Source organism: Lepus europaeus, chromosome 18 (assembly GCF_033115175.1).
Source record: "Lepus europaeus isolate LE1 chromosome 18, mLepTim1.pri, whole genome shotgun sequence".
Classification (NCBI taxonomy): domain Eukaryota; kingdom Metazoa; phylum Chordata; class Mammalia; order Lagomorpha; family Leporidae; genus Lepus; species Lepus europaeus.
The window spans coordinates 73,860,004-73,877,762 of record NC_084844.1 but is presented as its reverse complement, the minus strand read 5'-3'; the positions used below and the strand labels follow the sequence as shown (position 1 = coordinate 73,877,762).

General features: G+C 42.6%; 1 pseudogene; it reads right to left on the bottom strand.

Annotated features, from left to right (window-relative positions):
- Positions 1-3,341: 3,341 nt before the first annotated feature.
- Positions 3,342-17,474, bottom strand: LOC133747029 (GDNF family receptor alpha-2-like; annotated as a pseudogene).
- Positions 17,475-17,759: the final 285 nt, after the last annotated feature.

Genomic DNA, 17,759 nt, shown 5'->3' with positions numbered 1-17,759 from the left:
TCTCTCTCTCTCTCTCTTCCTCTCCTCTCTCTGTGTAACTCTGACTTTCAAATAAATAAATAAATCCTTAAAAATAGATTTAATGTATTTCATTAAAGAAGACCACCATACTTCACCCTCCCTCCCTTAATCCTCTCTCTTTCTTTTCCTTTTTTCTTTAACTTTTGCAACAAAATACTTTCAATTTATTGTATAATTACAAGTATAATGCACCAGTATCAAGGTTTAACAAGTAAAAAGTAGAAAGATCACTTTTATTTCTATTATATATATATATATACATATACATCAATGATGTGTAGTATAAGTCAATCCTAGTACATAGAACTGTAGATAATCATGGCAACATTTATTGTGGCTTAATAAATTTCATGAAAACTTAAATTTTCAAAAATCTATGATTTTAAAACTTTTCTGGGGGTAAAATAATTTATGAGACTCTAAATCCACAAGTATCTTCATATCTGCTGATCATACTATTATTTAACCTATATATTATTAAATATGCATTATTTTATCATTGTTTTTAATGCACTTGTGTGACCTATTTTTATCATTAGTATCTGATTGTGAATCAGTACTGATATTATTAATCCCAGGCCTTCTTGGGGGGCTTTCTCTTTGTGACATGAACTTGATGGAAATAATTTAAAGTGTCTTTGCAACTATTTCATGTCCCCAGATTCTTAGAGTAATCTTAACCCATTAGGTATTAGTTCCCAGGGAATATGTTATTTTAGTTTGGCTGAAATTCTAGAGGATTATAAATTAAACTGCCATGTTAAATGCTCAACATGTAGCTGTAAATATGAATATTGTTCTCTATGATGCTCCTGGTAATTTCCAAGATCTTTGCTTTATTTTCATTCACTTTTTACCCTTATTTTCCACTTTAAAGATAATTGAACTGTTTTTTTAAACAAATTCTCTTTTATGTGTTTATCACTTCATTATCACTCCTACAAAATAACAGTTCTACCCTCAGTAACCACAATGTAATTTATACTCTAATAAGCAAAAGGTTTTTAAGCTTTACTTTGTATTTGAGTTTATTTTTTATTTATTTATTTTTTTACAGGCAGAGTTAGACAGTGAGAGAGAGAGAGAGAGAGAGAGAGAGAGAGAGAGAGAAAGGTCTTCCTTTTTCCTCTGGTTCACCCCCAAGTGGCCGCTAAGGCCAGTGCACTGCGCCAATCTGAAGCCAGGAGCAAGGTGCTTCCTCCTGGTCTCCCATGTGGGTGCAGGGCCCAAGGACTTGGGCCACCCTCCACTGCACTCCCAGGCCACAGCAGAGAACTGGACTGGAAGAGGAACAAACAGGACAGAATCTGGCACCCCAACTGGGACTAGAATGTGGAGTGCTGGTGCTGCAGGCGAAGGATTAGCCTAGTGAGCCACGGCGCTGGCCCTGTATTTGAGTTTCTGAATATTTCCCAATTATATCATCAAATCATAGTGCATACCAATGCTAGCACCCTGAGCATGTGACCATGTTTGTTAGCTTTTTCGTTGTGCTGTCAATTCACTCACAATTATGGAACAAGCAATTTCTATCTTCAAAACTTCTCAGAGACATCTAGGCCAGAGTACTCTTTGTTTCAAGGATGCTTTTCACCCTTTTTGGATTTTTTATGGGATTATTTTCCTATTGATGTTGAAATTTAATAGTGCTCATGTTGTTCCTTTGAGATCACTCTGGAAAGGGCAAGACCTGTTCTGGATTTTAGTTCCTGCAAATTTTTATATGATTTTGATCATATTTCTTGGCATTCATTGTTTCTGCCAAAATACTTTATTCACTCATGGTTATCACAACATCATTTTGTTATAAAAATTACATCCATCCATTTTTGTCTTTGAATTCAAAGATATTACCTACATATAATTTCTATAATTTCATTTTCTTAGTGTATCTTGATCTAGCATCAAGATCCCATAGACAGCTTCATTGGCTTTCTCATTATAAGATTATTAGCACTCTGAAAAATGTCTAAGTTGTCTTGGAATCCTTCATGTACACAGTATCTCTGAATGGTTTATCACCAAAGTATTTGTTCATGCTATGAGAATCACACATTTTTAAACTATTTTGTGGTTTTAGGGAACTCCAAATTATCACTAGTACTGAAATTTTTGGTAGCATCAGTCAACACAAAGAATACCACAGATATTATTTGGTAACTGCTCTGATGTTTACTTGATTTAACTTTTTTAGCTTTTTGTAATTATCCAATTATTATTTAATTGTAACAGAACATTGTGTAACAAATTGCTTTTATTGGCTCTTACTCTACCATTACTCCTGCATATAATTGTAACAGATGTATTCTTTTTTTATTGGTGCCTTTTGCTTAATTAACCATGAATGCATACCAGGGGCCCCAGCCCCAGCCCCAGCTGGCCTGACAGCAGCCAATCCCACTGTGGACAACGTTATTAAAAAATAAACTTTAGGATAACACCTCTTTGCTCATCTTGGGGAGAAGAAGTGGAAGGGGTATTATTTTTTTTAAAAAGTGAAAGAACTGGGAACCACAGGACACACGGATGTGATGTGCATATACACACATTTGGAAAGACTGTATGTACAGCTGACTTAGGTCTCAGAGATGGAGAGGAGTATGGACATGAGAGGGGCATGCAGACAACTGCTGGAGATGCATGCCCACTGCCAGATCCTGCTGTCCCTCTCCAGCGAGACCACACCCACCCACCCAGCACCAACAAAGCCTCATTTCTCTCTGACCCTGAAACTCTTGCCACCAAGGAGGCTGAAGCCCCACCTCCACCCTGGAGCTGGTGCCCCAAGTGGGCTGGGCTGGGCTGGGCTCTCTGCCATCTGTGCCTCCCAAGGAGCTAAGGGTACATCACCCCTTCTTCAGGGGTCCCCCACCCATGCCAGACTCTGGCCCACCGGCCCGCGGAGGGCACAGAAGCAGTCAACACTCCTGCAGCTAAGAGGAGGGGCAGACAGGGCCCATAGGTTCCCGGTGCCTGCTGCCCCCAGCAGGTGTCCAGCATGGGCTGCCCTGCCTCAGCCTGCAGCAGGCACAGTCACACGTCCCCTTGGCAGCAGGGGTCTTGGTCTCTTGCTTCAAAGGGGTCCAGAGAAGAAAACTCCAGCCGAGGATGGAGACTGCCCCTCTGCTTGTCTGTCCGGCTTAGAAAAACTTCTCCAGAGAAGAAACCTGGGAGGATACAGGCTCAGAGACAAGGTGGGAGAAGACTCACTTTTGTCTTGTTTTGTTTGCAAGGTGTGTGTGGTTGTCTCGTGTGTGTCTCTGTGTGTGTCTGCTGTGTCAGGTGGGAGTTCTTGTCGTGTCAGTTCCCCGGGGTGGGGTCTACAAGGCCCAGGTGAGCATGAGGGGGGGGAGTGCAGTCAAGGCAGCTGACGGCCTGGCTCGGCTGAGGCCTGAGTTGGTTTGATCACCTTGCTGCTTCCTGAGATGATGTCTGTCGTCAGCTCTGTGAAGCACAGGCTCAACTCTGGAGCTGTTGTCCTTCAGCCCCTGCTCCTGGACAGGTGGTCATGGCACTTGTGCCCAGGCCAGTGCTGTCACCCAGGTCATCCGGCAGACAAGGCATCTTCTCCACCCGAGGGGCCTACGTGGCCAGGAACGAGGGGCCCTTTGGGGACATGCTTACATCTGTGCGGTTGCCAAAGACCTGGATGGCATTCCAGAGGCGCGGGTTCTCGGTGAAGTCCCTCAGGAACCTCTCACACTCCTCCTCTATGTTCCCCTGCTGTGACAGCTGCACCACGCCGGTGGGGCTGGAGTCCACGCAGTAGGGTGTCATGTCTTAGCCGACCATGCCTGTGTAGGAGCCCAGACACGCTTGGTAACTGTCCCCTGGGCAGCAGGTCAGTGTCCGGTAGAAGGCTCAACAGTTGACGTGGAAGTCGGCCAGCCTGGACCGGCACAGGTGGTCACTGCAGCTCAGGGCATGCAGATCCAGGCAGGTGGGCGCTCCTTGTCCTCGTAGGAGCAGCTGGGAAGGATGGTCTGGCGGCGGCACTCACGCACACCTGGTCTCGGCAGGAGCAGAGGAGCATGCGGTAGGGGTACCCGCTGGGCACTCGGTCGAAGACCTGGCGCAGGGCCTTGTGGCACTGGCGACAGCTGCAGTGCTCTGTATGTGAGCTCCCGGTTGAGGATGGAGATAAGGAGCGCAGCTTCTTGCAGTTGCCATTCAGGTCGCAGGCCTTGGCCACGTGCAGGCACTGGTTGCTCTTGGCGCTGACCGCCAGGTCTGCCCCTGTCCCTGAGAAGATGGAGGCAAGGCTGAAAACATCGGAGAGGCAGGAGGTGACCAGCTCGCAGGGAGAGGCCTCCTAAAACTCCTCCCCCTCGGTCAGCCCCGGGTGGAGGCTCCTGTAGATCTGCAGGCACTGCAGCTCCTTCATGGTCCACTTGCAGAGGCCATCACACAGCGGGCTCTCCTGCAGCACCTCCGGGGCCGCCTGGCACTCCTTGTGGGCCAGCCCGCGGTTGCGGTCACGGCCCGCCAGGCACCGCCACAGCGTGCGGTAGCCAGAGCTGAAGCTGGATTCCGCCCCGAACAGCTCATTGGCCAGGACACAGTCACGGGGGCGCCAGCCATGGAGCTCAGGCCCTGCAGGGAGGAAGGGCTGGCTGAAGAGTGGAGGGTCTTGGCTAAGAAGAGGCAGAAGGCGTTTGCCAAGAACACGTTAAATAAATCCCACAGGTTTTTGTTTATTTGTTTTTTTTTTTTTCTTTCTCCCTGGTGCCTGGGCAGGAAACTCACTGGCTCCCCTGTGTCCTGCTGGGGCACAAACCCACCCACCTCCTCCTCCTGCTCCTCCTCCTCCTCCTCCCCATCCCCACTCCACCCCCAGGCAGAGGGCAGCTGCCTTCATTTTGTTCCAGTTTTTTTTTTTTTAAATTTACTAGTATCACTTGTGTGAATCATCAGTTTCCTAGGGACAGCCAATTACAACAATATGATATCATCAACGAAATGAAAATTTTTGTTAACAATTTTAAGTACCCAGGTTTTAAAATCTTGTCCAGTATAATCATTTTCACATTCCAGGTGGTATATTTTTAAATCTTTCTTTAGTTCTGATAACCCACAAATTATCCTATTGTTATGAACTCAGTGATGTAGTGCTGCTTACAAGTATGCTTCCTTCAAGATTTATTGGATATTCTGCATAATTTCACCTTATGTTTCATTCATTTCTGTTTTCCCTTGAATTTTGATGCAAATGTAGTGAAGTTTTTCACCAAGTGGTCATCATAACTGTTGTCAGTTTCTCAATTCTTCCACCTATAAATTGAGTTTTTACTTACAATAAACAATATATTAACAACTGCAACCCTTTTGTATTTTTAGGTTTATCTTTTAATTTATTTCCAACAGATGTGCACATCATCTATATTCTGTCAGCCACTCCTCCCACTGTGCACCTCAGGACATCTTGCTCAATTTTAATTGTGAGACCACTGACACTCTCTCCTAGCCACTGAATTACACACATTTCTCAGAACCAGCATAGCCTAATGGAACAATGTTCTCATTACTGGCTATATATGTTTTGTTTATTCCTTAGTTCTATATAACAGTGCCTTCCATTATTACATTTTAAAGAGTATCTCTAGGAGCTAGTGTTTTGGCATAGTAAGTAAAGATGAAAACTGCAGCACTGGCATCCCACATGGGCACCAGTTCATCACCCAATTGCTCCACTCCTGATATAGCTTCCTGTAATTGGCCTAGGAAAGCAGCAGATGATGGCCCAGCTCTCTGGGCCCTGCCACCCATGTGAGAGACTTGGAAGTAGCTCCTGGCTTTGGCTGTGGCCAGTGCTGGCCATTGTGCTCATCTAGGGGGTGAATAGCAGATATAAATGCTCTCTCTCCTTCTCCCTATGTAACTCCTTCAAAATAAATAACTAAATCTTGAAAAATAAAGAGTATCTCTAGATATAAATACTTTTCCTTGAAAAATGTCCTAATTAAATTGCATAGAAAATTAATCAATTCTTAAAATAATGTGCTGTACATTGTGATTTAATACTATAACTAGTACTCCAACAGTATTTTTCACTTGGTGTTGCTATGTGAGGGCAAACTGTTGAAATCTTTACTTAATATATACTAAACTGATCTTCTGTATATAAAGAGAATTGAAAATGAATCTTGATGTGAATGGAAGGGGAGAGGGAGCGGGAAAGGGGAGGGTTGCAGGTGGGAGGGAAGTTATGGTGGGGGGGAAGCCATTGTAATCCATAAGCTGTACTTTGGAAATTTATATTCATTAAATAAAAGTTAAAAAAAGAAAAATGTCCTAATTATTGCCATGATCTTTATTTTAAAAACATATGGGGCCAGCACTATGGGGCAATGGGTTAAAGCCTCGGCCTGCAGCACTGGCATCCCATTTGGGTGCTGGTTCAAATTCCAGCTGCTCCACTTCCGATGCAGCTCTCTGCTATGGCCTGGGAAAGCAGTAGAAGATGGTTCATGTCTTTGGGCCCTTGCACTCATGTGGGAGACCCAGAGGAAGTGCCTGGCTTCAGATCAGCACAGCTCTGGCTGTGGCGGTCATTTGGGAAGTGAACTACTGGCTGGAAGACCTCCCTTTCTCTCTGGCTCTACCTCTCTGTTAACTCTTTCAAATAAATAAAATAAATCTTAAAAAATACATATGCTCTTTTCTTTTTTGTAATTGTAATATAATATTTTTTACCAAGTCCTCCTTTTTTATATCTGCTTTTCATATTATTATTGTCCCTATCAAGTAATAAAGTCTATTTATGGAAATGCAATATTTTTGAGCACTGTATATCTTTTGTATATTTGTTCATCTCTGAATTTACTGCTACCACTTGGATATATACTCATTCATGATGTTTCAGATAAATGGATTGTCCTTCCTTGAATTATCTTCATTAAGTTTTTAATTATCCATTTTAATGCAATCCCAGCACTTACAAACTTAGTCCATCTTGCTTGGCTTTTTCATTGTGGGATGAATGAACCAAAAATTTTGCTAAGGTTTCTTGGTCACTTCCATATGTACCTTTCATGAGAACTGCCTTTTACCAATATAGTAAATCTATCTTTTTGTTCTTTTAAGGATTTATTTATTTATTTGAAAGAGTTATACAGAGAGTTGAGAGAGAGAGAGAGAGAGAAATAGGTCTTCCATTGCTGGTTCACTCCCCAGATGGCCGCAACAGCCACAGCTGAACCAATCCAAAGCCAGGAACCAAGAGCTTCTTCCCAGTCTCTCACGTGGGTGCAGGGCCCAAGAACTTGGGCCATCTTTTACTGCTTTCCCAGGCCATAGCAGAGAGTTGGATCAGAAATGGAGCAGCTGGAACTTGAACTGGCCCCATATGTAATGCCAGTGATGCAGGCTGGGTCTTGAACTGGTGCCCATATGGAGGGCTGGTGCTTCAGGCCAGGGTGTTAACCCACTGTGCCACAGCACCAGCCCTATGCTAAATCTATCCTTTGAGTTGATATAGGTTTTAACTTTTTTGGTGGTCTAGAGGACTGTAAATAATGATGGTTACTGATATTTTATAAAGCATAGATTTAGATGCTCATGTATTTCATTAGTGATTTTAATAGGAAATGACATAAATATTCCTTGATTTTCCTAAATTTATTATTTTCTCAAATTGAAATTGACTGTTAGACCTTTTAGTTCACCAAATTACCTCATATCTGCTTGCCACAATATTTTTGTTTTTTAAATTTTTTTGACAGGCAGAGTTAGAGAGAGAGAGACAGAGTGAAAGGTCTTCCTTTTCTGTTGGTTCACCCCCCAAATGGTCGCAACAGCCACGAAATGTGCTGATCCGAGGCAGAAGCCAGGTGCTTCCTCCTGGTCTCCCATGCAGGTGCAGGGCCCAAGCTCTTGGGCCATCCTCCACTGCCTTCCCATGCCACAGCAGAGAGCTGGACTGGAAGAGGAGCAACTGGGACAGAATCCAGTGCCCCGACCTGGACTAGAACTGGTGGTGCCGGCACCGCAGGTGGAGGATTAGCCAAGTGAGCCATGGCACTGGTCACCATATTTTTGCTCTTTAATCTATTGCTTTGTGCTACTTTTGGTAATCAGTGTATAACTTATATGGTAATGTGCATACTATTATTTTATTTAAATATTATTTTACTTGAGAATATCACTTTTATCCTCAAGTTAGCCTATCTACCAGAGAACCTCAAATCATCCTGCTTGTAGGTTTCATTGTGACATCATAAAATCACTGAAAATTCTCTAAGTTTTATTGAAATATTCACATACACTTTTCCAGAATTGTCTCATGCTGCTTTATGCATTTTCCATTTCCAGGTGATATTTGTTAGTATGAAGATAAGAGAAAAATAAATGAATGTTTTTATATAAAGATATGGTAACTTTCCCATTAACTGTACAATAATTAATAAGAATACAAATATATATTGACAATCCACACTATGTAAGATATTATTGTAGGCTCTGAAGATAGACAAAATTACTGTTCTTATTCAGGTTAGAGTCTAGTGGAGAAGAAATGAAAGTAAAATTACAATTCTAAATTTAGGTAGTTTATCAAGATAACAGAGTTTAATGAGAGAATTAATTAGAATTAGAATTAGAATTAGAATTAGAGAATTAGGCCGGCACTGCAGCATACTTGGCTAATCCTCCACCTATGGTGCTGGCACCCTGGGTTCTAGTCCTGGTTGGGGCGCCAGATTCTGTCCCAGTTGCTCCTCTTCCAGTCCAGCTCTCTGCTGTGGCCTGGGAAGGCAGTGGAGGATGGCCCAAGTTCTTGGGCCCTGCACCCGCATGGGAGTCCAGGAGGAAGCACCTGGCTTCTGGCTTCAGATGGGTGCAGCACACCAGCCATAGTGGCCATTTTGGGGGTGAACCAATGGAAAGGAAGACCTTTCTCTCTGTCTCTCTCTCTCTCACTGTCTAACTCTGTCTGTCAAAAAAAAAAGAATTAGAGAATTAATTAGAATTGAATTAGAGAATTCAATGTACAGCAGACCCAGAAGATTTTCCTAAAGGTAGGATAAGTAGACTGAAAAATAGAGGATAGGCACAAAGCAGTCAAGAAAAGGGAGAAGATCATCCTAGCCAATCTATAACACATGCTGAAGCTCAAATGCAGTTTGCTTGTGACCAACATAAAGTAAGGGCTGTTTATCTTCCTACATGAAACAATAAAAATACCTGCATTGTGCACAATGTTCATAATAATGGGCCTCAAGAAAGAAGACAAAACCTAAAAGATGGAAAAGAAGTGAAGTAGGCCTCACACACTCCACATCTCCTTCTAGAGAGAGTCCAGACCAAATCACAGGGGAAGGAACTGAGGCAGTGTCTCCCTGACTCCCTGAGCAAATGTGATGAAGCTGAGCATCTGGGAACACAAAGGCAGTCCCGTATCACGTGGCAGAATATGGGGGAGGAAAAGGCAGGAATGAGAAAGAACCAGGAACTGTGGCGGGCCATCTTTGAATTCTAATCCAAGTCATTTATAGTGCACGCCCATCAGAAAACACCCAAATACTGTGGGTGGGACATTACAGGAAATTGTGCCTGGTACCCATGTAGTGCTGCACTTAATCATCCATTGCTATGAGCCAGAATGAAAACTCCTTAGTCATGGGACAGTGAAAAGAACAATAATAAAAGTTTTTGCCTTAGGAGTAGGAGATTACTTGTGGGCTAAGCATGGTTGTGATCCACATAACAAATCATAAGACAAGACTGGAAAAGATGAACCTGTTTATAAGCAACTTAACTGCATCAAAAAATCAGTCTGGAAACAGGTAAATGGAAGCATGAAAATTTTTTTTAATAACCTATGGTTGTAAATATATAAATCACAGCACTAGTGATTGTTACTATACTAGATGGAAATTAACATAAAGTACACATCATAAAAAATATGTGCATCTTGGAGACAGTGCTGATCTAAGATAAAACTTCAAGTGACTAATATAAGCCCCCAAAATGGAGAGGGAAAATATCTGAAGGAAAATAGCAATTTTTTTCCAAATTTAATGAATTATAATCTTACACTGGCAGAAGGGTATAACAGGACAAGGAGAAAATATTGTATTTTTATTATATATAATGTGCTATGGTGTTATTTCCAGGTAGAATACTATAAGTTGAAATTTACATTAATATTGGTAAAGCAGCTACTAAGTTATCAAAACAAAGGATTTTAATAAATAAATCCTCCTAAAATAGAAATATAACTAAATCATAAAATAGTAATTGGGGTTGGCGGTGTGGCTCAGGGGGTTAAAGCCCTAACCTGCAACACTGGCATCCCATAATGGTCATCAGTTCAAGTCCCAGCTGCTCTACTTCTGACCCAGCTCCCTGCCTGGGAAATCAGTAGAAGATAGCCCAAGTGCTTGGGCTCCTGCATCTGTGTGGGAGACCCAGAAAAAGTTCCTGGCTCCTGGTCTCCGATCAGCTGAGTTCTGGCTGTTGTGAGCATTTGGGGAGTGAACCAGTAGGTGGAAGCCCTCTCTCTGTATCTACCTGACTCTGTAACTGTCTTTCAAATAGATAAAAATAAATAAAATAGTAATCTAAAATAAAGCAGAATGGTATAAACTATGGAATTAAAAGACAGCAATATTATGACAGATAAGTTGAATTACATAACAATCATTTTAAAAGGAAGTGGTCTAAAATCTCAATTAAAAGTCAAATGATTAGACAGTACAGAGAAAATAAGATGAATTATATACTCCCTATCAGATATATACATTAAATGTACAAACACAAATTCATTTAAAATGGAAAATATTTGCCACACTAACATTTGACAAATCAAAACTGAGGAATATGAGCTTTTGCAAGGTGTATTTAATAATCAAAACTACCATGAGGAATAAAAATGTCATTTCATATTTACAAGCAGTTCAATCAAGACAATGCAATAATCCTAAAAGTTTTACATTCAATAGAGTTTCAAAATGCATCTTGTAAAATAAGATAGAGCATTTAAAAATAAAAAAAAAATTGCAAGTATCATCTATTATCCCAGTACGTTTTATTCAGTAAATAACAGAATGAGTTGGAAGAAAATCTCCAAGAACATACAGGTGAAACCACCACTCTCAAGTATCCATAGAAGATTTACCAAAATAGATGTAGGCCATAAAACAAATATTAATTACAGAATAATATAAAAAAGATAGTATACAAATTATATTCTATGACCACAAACCAAATCCAAAAGAGCTATCACACTGAAGTGTCAGGAAAACACTGAAGTTCATAGCAACTCAGTGGGACACATTTCTGTAAAACTGAGTCCAAGACTTAATGACGACATTAGAAGGCATAAATGCTGAATGAAAATACAACATTAGAGAATCTGTGTAATGTATCTTTAGAGACATTAAAGAAAAAATAGCAGTAAATGTCTGTAAGGGATTTTCAGAAGTTCTTTATAAAAACACACCTTGGGGCTGGCGCTGTGGCACAGTGGGTAAAGCTGCAGCCTGCAGTGCCAGCATCCCATATGGGTATCGGTTCGAGTCTCTGCTGCTCCACTTCCCATCCAGCTCTTTGCTGTGCCCAGGTGCTTGGGCCCTGCACCCATGTGGGAGACTCCAAAGAAGTTCCTGGCTTCTTGATTCTGATCGGCACAGCTCCGGCTGTTACAGCCAATTGGGGCATGAACCAAACGTTAGAAGACCTCTCTCTCTCTCTCTCTCTCTCTCTCTCTCTCTCTCTCTCTCTGCCTCTGCCTCTGCCTCTCCTTTTCTCTCCATGTAACTCTTTCACATAAGTAAATAAATCTTAAAAAAAAACACACACATTGAAGAGAGAACTGAATTTTCTCTGAAAATTTTGAAGCCCCCTCATATAAGAATTGCCTCAAATCAATTACCTTGATTTCCACCTAAGGAAACTAGAAAAGGAGCAAATTAAACCCCAAACAACAGGTAGAACACGAAGATGAACGTCTGCTGTGGTCTGATCAGAGCACTAAATGCTGACATGATCAAAAGGGATGGGGTTATCACTGGGTGAGGCTGTGAGGTGGCCAGGTGCATTCAGCAACCTCACAAAACAGATCCAGTGTGCGTCTTTTCATTTATCCCCTTGAAGATTCTGGGAATGTCCAGACACCAGACACCAGACCCCTGACACACCCCAACTTGCCAGGCCCATCATCTGAGACCCCCACTTCCACATCCTCTGTGGTTTATAAACTACTAGGGCTATGATAGCTCTCCAGAGCAGTCCAAGCAAACTGCAGCGTCAACGATAAATTCAAGGATGCAGTCCCAGAAGTGGTACCCCCAGGGGGAGAACAAGGTCAGCTCCAAGGGGACTGCAGCCTGGCCCTGGGTGGCTCCAGCGACTGTGGAGAGGATGCCCCCTAGTGGTCACGGCTCACAGGCTTGTGCACTGCAGAGTATAAAACAGAGACAGGAAGTCGGGAGCGCTCTTGAGCCTCTGCTCACTTGTCCTGTGGTGGGAGAATTAACCACTTGAAATACCCAAACAGCGACTCATTACTACCTGTACAGTGCTGGCTATGAGGCCTCTGCCCTACGCATTTCTCAGGTCATCCCCTGGCTGCTGAGAATTCACCTCAGACACAGCCAAGGACGCCCCACAGCACTGCACCATGCAGCACACAGTCTGTCAACGAGTAGGGCATCGCCTATGAAGAATCTGCAGCAGTGCCGCTCAGCCACGCAAACGTGCCTGTCTGTCCCCACATCCGCACATGAGCCAGTGCGTAGCCAGTTTCATTGTGAGACATGAAAAAAGTCAATAGAATATCAAAAAAAAAAAAAGGAAAAAAAATCAATGTAACAAAGCTCTGTGTGGAAACTAATAAAGATAATTAACATCTATCCTATCTAGTTAGGCTGATTAGAATAAAACAAAAAGACATATTATTAACAGAGAAAATTACCAATAAATAAATACTTTGAAAAAAAGAAAACAGATTTGAGAGGATACAAAGGTTGTACATAGAGAAGATAATTCAGCAACAGTGACAACACAGAAGCAAGCTGAAGCAATGGACCAGAACACATGTTGATGGCCGGCGCCACGGCTCACTAGACTAATCCTCCACCTGCGGCACGAGCACCCCGGGTTCTAGTCCCAGTAGGGGTACCAGATTCTGTCCTGGTTGCTCCTCTTCCAGTCCAGCTGTCTGCTGTGGCCTGGGAAGGCAGTGGAGGATGGCCCAAGTGCTTGGGCCCTGCACCCACATGGGAGTCCAGGAGAAAGTGCCTGGCTCCTGGCTTGGGATTGGTGCAGCACCGGCGGTAGTGGCCATTTTGGGGGGCAAACCAACGGAAGGAAGACCTTTCACTCTGTCTCTCTCTCTCTAACTCTGCCTGCCCAAAAAAAAAAAAAAAACCAAAAAACAAAAAACACATACTGAAAATCTAGAGTTAAAACACTCTAAGTGCAAAATACACTTGAGCATATATGTTTATACAGTGTAAATGTTTAAGAAAATCACCCCATAACATTCTAAACTTAGACATGTTCTTACAAAATTACTGAACATATAAAGCAAAGGAAAATACTATGGTTATCTAGACAGCTAGGCACTGATGAAGAAAATGAATGGTAATGAAGGGTTTCAAATGATCTGAAACTACAGAAAGAGAAATGTGAAACCATAAAACTCCTCTTACACAGATGTGCCTAATGAGAATCTTCTTAAAACTTCCATTTGACAAAGGCATTTATGAATTTTATTAATTTTTTCTGTAAGCTAAAAGCCATGTCTTTAACATGGTATCAAGGACACAAAGCTCTTAAGGATTAGGATTGATTTAGTTTTTTATTTATTGAGAGAGAGAAAGAGAGAGAAAAGAGACAGAGAAGAAGACAGAGAAAGATTTATCTCCCACCTGCTAGTTGACTACCCAAATGGCCACAATGGCCAGCACTGCTCCAGGTCAAAACCAGAAATGTGCAACTCCACCCAGGGTTCCCACATGGTTGGCAAAAACCCAACCACATGGACCACCTGCTATCATCCCAGACACACTGCTGGGGGGTTGTACTGGAAGCAGAGAATCTAGGATTCAAATGGGCACTTAGGTACACAATGCCTGCACTGCATGCAGTGGCTTAAGCCAGTAGACCAAAACACCAGCTCCAGATTATTTTAATTTTACATCTGGATCATTCAATTATTTTCTATCTATGAAATTCTACAATAGAAAAATATTTACCTTTCAGATTATCCAGATCCAAACATTCATAGCATATTATTAGAGAAATGGGTGTCATATTTCTTAAAATGTCAGTGCCCTGAAAGGCACCCTAGAAATAATGGTATTTAGGTACAAGGACACATTCTGGTAATTTAGGTGTAATTTTTATTAAACTATTTTCAATTTAAAAGATCCCTATTGCTGAAGCAGGAACCTAGGCTAAATAATTTTAATTCTTCTGGAAAATATCTGTGGTCTTGTTTAATTTTATTTATTTATTTGATAGAGTTAGACAGTAAGGGAGACAGACAGAGAGAAAAGGTCTTCCTTCCATTGGTTCATCCCCCAAATGGCCATTACGGCTGGAACTATGCCTATCTGAAGCCAGGAGCCAGGAGCTTCCTCCTGGTCTCCCATGAGGGTGCAGGGGCCCAAGCACTTGGGCCATCCTCCACTACCCTCTAGGGCCACAACAGAGAGCTGGACTGGAAGAAGAACAACTGGGACTAGAACCCAGTTCCCGTATGAGATGCTGGCACCGCAGGCGGAGGATTAACCAAGTGAGCCACGGGGCCGGACCCAAAATCTGTTTTTTTTTTTTAATTATATTTAAGGTATGCAAGCTTTATGTATTTCATATATACAGATTTTGGAACATATTTTAAGTCAATTGATACAGTAAGGCTGTTAGTTATTCATGAGGCCATTTCCATGGCTTAAATCCCCAAACACAAGCCACCTCTCTCCCATTCACAACCTTTTCAGTAACTGTTCTCCATAGTTTTCATTTTAAAATAAATGGCAAAAGCAGTAGGATGCATGAATACTTCTTAAAAATATAAACTATCAATTAGTAAAAGTGGCTTATAAGGCAAAAGCTCTAAACATGATAGGATAATGAATTTGTATTCTGTGAAAACTGTTAATCACAGGATAACAGGAAGTTTTACTAACAGGATGCTTCAAATGTAAATAACCACAAAATATTGTTTGTAAAAAGGTTAGATTTGTCTCTGAAGTTCGTTTTAAGGATTATAATAATGATTATAATGGACAATATAAAAACTGTTTTTTAGGACTTTAAAATAATAATTTCTGAATTAATGCAATATAGTTTTCTATTCAATAAAACAAAAACATAGAAAAATCATGGAGGCCCATACAGAAAATGATACAAAGTGATTCCAGTTAAGAATACACAACATCAAACATAGGCATTGTGGCACTTTTGGTTAAGCTACAACCTGTGATGCTGGCATCCTCTATTAGAGCTGGTTTGGGTGCCTAAAACCTCACTCCTAATCCAGCTCCCTGCTCATGTTAATTCTAATGCTTCCAGCAGCAGAGGATGCCCCATGTACTTGGGCTCCTGCCACCCCAATGGGAGACTCAGATTGGGTTCCAGGCTCCTGGCTTCAGCCTGGGCCAACCAAAGCCATTGCGGTCATTTGGGGCAATAAATCGGAAGTTGGAAGATCTTTCAATCTCTCTCTCTCTCTTTCACATGTTTTTCAAATAAAATATGTTGGTAACAAAAAAGGAAAAGCAACATCAAAAATTGTGAAAATCATTTGTGACCTTTCAAAAATATTTATTTGTGAGTCAGAATTAGAGCGAGCAAGAGAGAGAGAGAGAGAGAGAGAGAGAGAGAAGAGGGAGAAAGGTCTTCTATGCACTAGTTCACTCCCCAAATGGCTGCAACAGCTGAGTGTGGGCCAGGCTGAAGCCAGGAGCCAGGAGTTTCTTTCAGGTCTCCCACATGGAGGTAGTGGCCCAAGGACTCAGACCATTCTCCCCTACTTTCCCAGGTACATTGCCAGGGAGCTGGATGGGATTAAACAGGCACCCATGTGGAATGCAAGCACTTCAGATGGTGGCATAGCCCGCTGTATCAAGCACTTCCTCCTATTTATTTTAGAGATGGAGCTGCAGAGAGAGAGAGGGAGAGAAGAGAATTTTCACTCTCTGGTTCACCCCTAAAAGGCCTCAGTATCTGGGATGAGACTGGGCCAGCCAGAAGCCAGGAGCTAAGGGTTTCATCATGGTCTTCTATATAAGTGAAGGGTCTCAAGTACTTGTGTCATCCTCTGATGCTTTCCTGGGTGCATTAGCATCAGCTGGATTGGATTTGGGGAATGAACCAGTGGATGGAATACGGTCTCTCTGTCTCTCTGTTTCTCCCTCTCTCTGTAACTTGGCCTCTCATATAAATAAACTAATCCCAATTCATGTTAATTATTTAAAACAGCTGAAAGAACTGGATTCCTCCCAAACTCAGCATGATCTTAATTATAAAATCAGAAAAAGATACAGAGAAAATGAACTGTAGACCAATATCTCTGATGAGCATAGATGCAGAAATCCTCAACAAATTACTATCCAATAGAATCCATCACCACATCGGAAAGATCACTCACCCAGACCAAGTGAGATTTATCCATCATATGCAGGGATTGTTTAACATGCACAAATCAATAAATGTGATACATCATATTAGCGAATTGAAGAATGAAGACCATATGTATGATTATCTCAATAGATGCAGAGAAAGCATTTGATGAAACACAAAATCCTTTCATGATAAAATTTTAAGCAAACTGTATAGAGGGAGCATTTTTCAACACAATCAAGATAATATATGACAAATCAACAGTCACCATGATACATTTGGGTAAAAAGTTGGAAGCATTTTCAATGAGAATCAGAACCAGACAAGGATGTTCTCTTTCATCACTGCTATTCAATACAACTCTGGAAGTTTTAGCCAGAGCCATTAGACAAAAAGAAAGAAAAGATGTAAAACTGGGAAAGGAGGACATCAAATGATCTTGTTTGTAGATTATATGATCTGATACATAGGGGAACCAAAAGAACCCACTAAGAGATTATTGGAATTCATAAGAGAAATTTGCAAAGTTACAGAATATAAAATCAACACACAAATTTCAAAAGCTTTTATATACAAACAATGTCATAGCTGAGAAACAATTTGTAAGATCAGTTTCATTCACCATAGCTACCTTGCGGGCCCGCAAGCCAGGTCAAGGCCGGGGTCGCAGGCCTGAGCCAGGAGCAGGCCCAGGTCATAGGCAGGAGCCGGGCTGGAGCTGCCTCTTGGCCGGCCCCCAAGTGCCCACTCGGACCAGGGACGGGGGTAAAGGGGGAGGCAGTCCCTGTGCCTTACTACGCCCACCGAGGAGGCAGAGACTGCTTCTACCACCATAACCAGACGCCCTCCTCAGCCGAGTGGCCCCCAGGGCGACCATCCGCCATCCCGCGGGCCCTAAGCGGGGCGGGAAGGAGGCCCGGGCCCCAGCCAAGGCAGCTGCTCCGGCCCAGCCGCCCCCCGGGCCCAGCCATGGCTGATAGCCGATGAGACCCCACTTTGCTCAGAGGGACACCCCCGAGTCCGACTCGCTCAGCGTGCCCGAGCCCTGTGAGCAGGCGGCCAGCCACCTGGGAGGCCCGGAGCCCACGGTCGCCCGGGCCCCGCGCCGAGGAGGCGGGCGCGACAGCTCCCCCAGCCCGCGCTCCGAGGAGGAGCTCCTGGGCCGCTGC